Here is a 6,681-nt window from a genome sequence, read left to right as displayed (position 1 = left end):
CATGGAATCATAGAGTCGTTTAGGTTGGAAAAGACCTCTAAGGTCATCAAGTCGAACCATTAATACTGTCAAGTCCACCACTAAACCATGCCCCCAAGTGTCACATCTACAGTACTCACAGGGATGGTGACTGCCACTTCCTTGGACAGTCTGTACAAGTGATGGACAACCTTTTTGGTGAAGAAATTTTTCCTAATATCCAATCTAAACCTCCCCTGGTGCAACTTCAGGCCCTTTCCTCTCATCCTGTTACTTGTTACCTGGGAGAAGAGACCAACCCCCACCTTGCTGGAGCCTCCTATCAGGTTGTCAATAAAGATACTAACTAAACAGGAATGGCCCCAGAACTAACCCGTGAAGAACACCTCACCACCTCCACAGCTGGTTCATTCTGCTCTATTCCTGTGACACCAATGTCCTTAAGCCCAACTTATTTTGCACTGTATCTTCTGTACAGTGAAAAACTCCCAAATCCAGCAGTCTAAGAGGATTCCTGGTATTTCCTGTTGCTAGGAGAGTGCAGCAGCATCTTGTGGTGACTAGGTGAATACCCTATCTCTACTGAATACCCCATATGGGCCAAGCAAGCAACCCTCCAAAAGTGACTAAATCACAGAAATCACAAAATATTTTGAGTTGGAAAGGACCCAGAAGGATCACCAAGTCCAACTCTTAAGTGAATGGTCCACATAGACATAAAACCCATGACCTTGGCATTGTTGGCACCATGCTCTAACCAACTGAGAATGCAAAGATTTACTCCTAAAACGGGTCTCTTGCAAGGCTCAGCAGACCCTGCTCCTTTTCACTTGACCCTTGGATGACAGTTGCAAGTTAGGAGTAAAAGACCTGGCTGGGAAGGCAACAGCTGCTCTGCTGGGAGATGTGTCCACCTCCCACTTACTTGTCAGCTCCCATCTGCTAGAGGGTTATCAGCTTCCCGACTTTATAGGTGGGATCACCTTATGTAAGTGCTGCCTACTCCACTTCAGGCACAGACAGCCTGGCCCAAGCAGTCTGAATTAGTGGGCTGAGCTCATTCAGTGGATGTTCCTTGAAGCCCTTTAATGGACAACTCCATTAAATTAATAGCAATGTTATCTTTCTGTAGATCCAACAGGGTGGAGAAAAGAATGAGTGTCCTTCTAGGCTGTCACTCTCCAGTGGCTTCCCAAACTGAATGACCCTTTTCAAATGTACCACTACCCTTTCTCTAAAGATGTTTTTGTGATCCTGGAGGACATCTCCTGTCCCAGCCACACATGACATCTAGATCCAGCCCAGCCCACATACACTGGTGTTCAGGTTCTGAGACTGAGAGCTACGCAAATGTGACCATAAGTGTGCAGGAGATGGGAAGAAAGAGATCACCCACAGCAGCCTCTGAGCAATCCTGAAATGATGGTATGTATGTAAATGACATAGGAGGGTTCAGAGCAGGAATCTGCTCTCACAAAAATATTTGCCCTCTGTGACATGAGGAGTCCTGCTGATGTCAATGAAACAGGAGTGGCAAGCCCTGGTCCTCAGTAAGGAGTCAGATTTCCCTATTTTTTTATACTCACAGGATTATTATGAACATCTGGTAAACAAATTCTTTCCTAATGGTTGACAAGATTTTGACCATTTCCTTTTAGACAGCTGGCTTAGAGTAGGAAGACACAGACTCTAGGGTTTAGATTCACTCTTTTTTTCATAAGTAGCTTCTTCCACACAAGATCCAAGCAAAGATTCTGCTTACACATGATTGTATTCACCACCAAAACATAACTGCGGAGGGGGAAAGTTTTCCCTAAGGATCTATTTAAATCCATGAATCCCCCTTCCTTTACAAGACAGACGCAATGATACTAGCTTTGTATGTTCCAATGTTTGTTTGATACCTCTGGAAAATAAGATTTAACAATCCCAAAATCTGTGCAGGAAGTTAAAGAGTAGAGTTACATAGTGATTCAATGCACAACAACGAGATAATTAAACCTGGCACACAGGAGGATTCTTTCTAATTGACTTCCTGGATCAGATTTTGCTGGCAAACATTGGAAGTGGAGATTAAAAGAGTTTAACAGCTTCCATCTTCAAAAGGTGATTTTTAAGAGGAAAATATCATACTTCATTAAGAATTTCATTGGAGCTGCCATGAATTGTGTTCTAAACAAAACATACTTCAATACTATCTTTGCTTACATTGGTTCTGTAGGTCCAAGTGCATTCTAGGGGAGCTTATGTTTTGTTACCATGGTGAAAATTATTTTAACTGTATGTGATCACCATTGCCCCCTCTGTTTGCTCATAATCTCTTCTACTCCTCCACTTTCCCCTTCCAAATATATAAGAATCAAGATTTTTTCCTTCTTCCTTTCACTCACACAGGTAACAGAAAAATGTTCTCTCAAGCAGTCATGACAGCTGTTTATTTACTTGTTTGGATAAAAACCAGCTCTCTTTGTATTCCAGTATTGAAGACAAATCAAAGAAATGTAATAACTAGATGCTAAACTCTCTTTTTTTTTTTTAGCCCGCTGAGATGAGGCTTATGTGATCCTTCTGTCTGTTTTCCTGTCCTTTCCCACCCTCCTCCTCCATTCAAATGCTTTTAAACCTGTTGGCCAATTCCAGCTAAATTTGGCAGAGAAGTAGAAAAATAATATCTTTGCAGTCTCACCAAGCCTAATGAGAATCAGAAGTGAGCTGAGAAGAGATGACTGCCTTGGTTTAGGAAAGACACTGTAACTCCAGAGTCACCCATTTGGCTGATAGGGTGACCCAGCAGCAAGCACACACTAGCCAGCCTCCACACTGGTTACTGGAGCTTTCCCATTACCAGTGTCTGCTGCCTGGCCAGCTGGCACTGTCGCATAGGAAAGCAGGTGGGACTCATATGATGGAGGAACAGAAGGTGCTGTGGGACTGTGCAAGTCACTGCATGAAGCTGTATTTAAAGGGTTGTGTGTACAGAGGCATGGGATAAAGATGCATAGGAAGCAGCTTTCACTGCATCATCTGCTCCCAGAACAACTACTCACAGTGACTGATACTACCCACTTGGTAATAGCCACCTTCAAATAGCACAGCAATCCAAACAGGCACGATTCTTTCCCCATGATACATTTTGCTGTTCTACATAAGCAATTTGGGTAGGATACATACAAGAAGGTTTCCTGTACAAAATGATAAACAGAATATTCCTTATCATTCATAGCCACTGCCTACAAACAACCTATATTATGCCCTTTGCATCCTGGGTGGGAGCCAGGACTGCTAGAGTGATGAATCAATAGCATCCATAAGGAAAATGAAATGGAGGAAGCTCTTATTCAGTAGATTTTGCTTTTGTTAATTGTTGCTATATTTCATTCCAGCCCCACATCCTTTCAAATGGCTGGGACTGTGACTCAGCTTCAGCGACTTACATCCCCAGAAGAGAGAGGAGTCACCCTCCTGGGGCTGATTTTACTATTGCTTCATAGCTCCATTGCTTGGCAGGCTTGTCCATCACACAGATCCCTTTGCAGATCTCACATATCCCACATCCCACATCCCTGTCTTGTCTGAGGCAGCTGACTACAATGAGCAAGGACAGGGACAGCCACAGCATCAGGAGCCAGTAAGATAATCCTGCTAGCAAGACAGCTGCATAGGGAAATGCTGGCTTTGCTCACTTGGTATCATTGTCCTACCCTCAGCAGATACATCGTCTAAATGACAGAGCTTGAACTTGGCCTAGAGACAGAGGAGCAAGACCAACTCTCCAACCCTGCCAGCACCTGGTAGACAGGCAATCCAAATTAACAAGGGCAATTATGTCTTTGGCTGTGGCACTTCAATCCAGTAGATTTGGTTTGTCAGTCCATGAGTCAGCTCTGAAGTAAGCTTGTGCCTTCAAGGTATGGTATAGATGCTTCCGAGTTGACACCTCATAAGTCTCTCTGCATGTATAGAAAGCTTAACATTGCTGCTCCTAGGTAGCAATTACACTAGACAGCAGGTTGGGAGGAGGGGTTCACATAACTGGCAACCAGAAAGAAGGAGTCAAAATAAAGCTAATGAGATTTCTTTTTACAATAACTGCTGTGTCCTCTTTAAAATAGATCAAGGCCCCTTAGTTGAAAACTGAGGGAAAAGCATAATGAAAGCAAACCGAAAAAGCAATTAATAGCAGCAGGAAAATAAACTAGAAACATATGTAAAACAAAGACAGAGGCAAAACCAACAGGCCTTTCCAAGTCTCACCCTTTAAGCCCCAGGTCCTGGAACCAGGAGATTGCATATGGTGCCCAGTGTCATTAAAGAAAGTTATTTTCTTCTTCTTGCCATCCTCTCCAAAGAAGACTTCAAAAACCTGACATAGATGTGCTTTAAAGAAAATCCAGACAATGCACCCAGATTTGGCCAGCAAGTACGGGGTCTTTAAAACCAGATCAATCTCATAATTCTTTGAGATTTGCCCCACAGTTTTTAAACAGCAAGGAAGTGTTCAAAATGCTGATAATACTTCATGGATTGGATTAATTAATAATAGTTTGGGCCCTGGCAACACTATACAATTATGCTGGTTTCTAGACATAATGAGACCATTTTAATTTTTTTTTTAAGTGCTTATAAAAGGTGTTTATGTGCAAACTTGTAACTTTCAGGTCAAGTTGAAGTCCAGTACCAGAAGGTAAACCACAAGGACTCAGATGTGGACAGACACACTGAAACCTGTAAGCTCCGTATTGTAAGCCCAATGTTTCCCAGTGCTTCTGGAGACTGTACATTTATGTTGCTAAAAGCCCCAGCTCACACCACAATGACAATGGGACACTATAATGAGATTGGTGGGACACAATAATGATATTGGCAGCTGCCTGCAAGTCTTCTACTCCTAATGTTTTAGAATAGGTCAGACACCACAACCCATATTTAGAGCATGCTTTTCAGAGACCTTGGCCACCCACAATTCCTACAGCGCTGGGCACAGACACCAAGCCAGCAGCTGTAAAGTTCTTATTTCAAATGTTGTGTTTCCAGTCAACACACAAAGCTTAGGTAGGGAACATATTGTTAGGAATGCCTTCTGGGTTTGTCTTTTTTTCTTTTTTCAGCCTGTTTCCCACATAGTTTTACTGAGGAACAAGAAAATCAAATGACTTGCATGGAGGTCACAGACTGAGTCATCAGCTCAGCCCAGTGACGGTCAAATAATGCTTATTTGTAAGACTATAATTTTATAGTGCTCTACTGCATAGCTTTAAAAATGAATGTATGGGAAAAATACACCCACGTATGACAAATGTACTTATACTTTCTCTGCTTTGGGTGGACATTCTGTTAGTCACAGGGAAGCATCTGTGTAAAGCTTTTTTTGTTGCTGCTTTTTGCTTTTCTAGACATTTCATCAAATGGTCCCTGAGTCAGAAGAAGTGGGTTTTGCTATTAAAGTCTGTGTGGAGGCTGCATTCCAAAGCTGTTGGAGGATTCAAAGATAAATATTCCTACTTTGGGGAAAAATTAAAAAAAAAAAAAACCCTAACATCTTTGATTTAAACACAACAACAACAACAATCCAAAGTGAATGTAATGTTTATAAAGACAGCAGAAAACCAATGATCCTTCCTGATAGTCTCTGGAACCAAAACCCAAGAGGAGTTTCATTAAAGCACAAGTTCCTTTAAAATTGCTTTCAATTGTATAGCATATGCGCCTACTGCGCTAAAAAAATGGTATTGATTCATATTGAAACTAATTCCAACAGCAACAAAATATTAGCCAGCAACCTCACACAGCCACTGTGCAATGAACAAAGCTCCTTGGAGCAGGAGCCATCTCTGTTCAGTGGTTTGTATTTTGTGTGGTGAGGGTGGAATGCAAGCCTGTAATAATCTGTCTCAAGAAAATATTTGGGGGTGAGCATATATGCTATGGCTCCTTTGGCTGGCAATTTTGGAACCCTCATGTATCCATCCTTGCAGATACACATCGAGAAAGTGAGGGAGAGCTGAGCAGTGGAAGACAGTGGAATCACCCCATCCTGTTGAAAGTGTTTCCCATATACATATGCTGCACAGCACACTGGAGGTGTAACACAAGGAGGTCAGACTTCAACTTAAATCTAGGTATGTTGCTCACAGTAGCACCCCCCCTTAGTTCAGGGCAGCTGCTGAGCAGTACCTTCAGACCCACAGTTCTCCCTGCTCTGGTCTCCTATGAGCAGCAGAAATGACAAGGAAAGTCTGTGCTCTCTGTACATAGTATCTGTTATCATCCCTTCCATGTGGCACCTAAGTCTAGATGAGCTTGGAAAGATTTTTCCCTCCCACCTGAGCACATAGAAGGTGTTTTCTCTTTTGCCCGGGGTGTGCTGATGTGCAGGATGGAGGGACTGATTTGTTCAAGGACAGAGAAGCCCACAGCAAAGCTGGGCACAGAGGCTGAGTGCAGATTTGTCTTCTTACCCCATCCAAATTTGCCCATGTCCAGCAGTATCCCAATATCTGTTTTACAGTAAATTAATGTTCTGGATGATGGGAGGGAGTTTAAGGAATTCATCCAGCCTCCCCCACTCCTGTAGCTTTAACTCTTTCTTGCCTGGCTCAGCAGTGACTGACTGCAGAGCTTTGCCTCACCAGCTGCTCAGGGTGGAGCCGGACACAAGGGGAGGAGGTCTTTAAAAGTGGAGCTTTGCATAAGAAAAGATGT

This window comes from Corvus brachyrhynchos, unplaced genomic scaffold (genome assembly GCF_000691975.1).
Source record: "Corvus brachyrhynchos isolate BGI_N302 unplaced genomic scaffold, ASM69197v1 scaffold416, whole genome shotgun sequence".
Classification (NCBI taxonomy): Eukaryota; Metazoa; Chordata; class Aves; order Passeriformes; family Corvidae; genus Corvus; species Corvus brachyrhynchos.
This window is presented reverse-complemented; position numbering follows the sequence as displayed.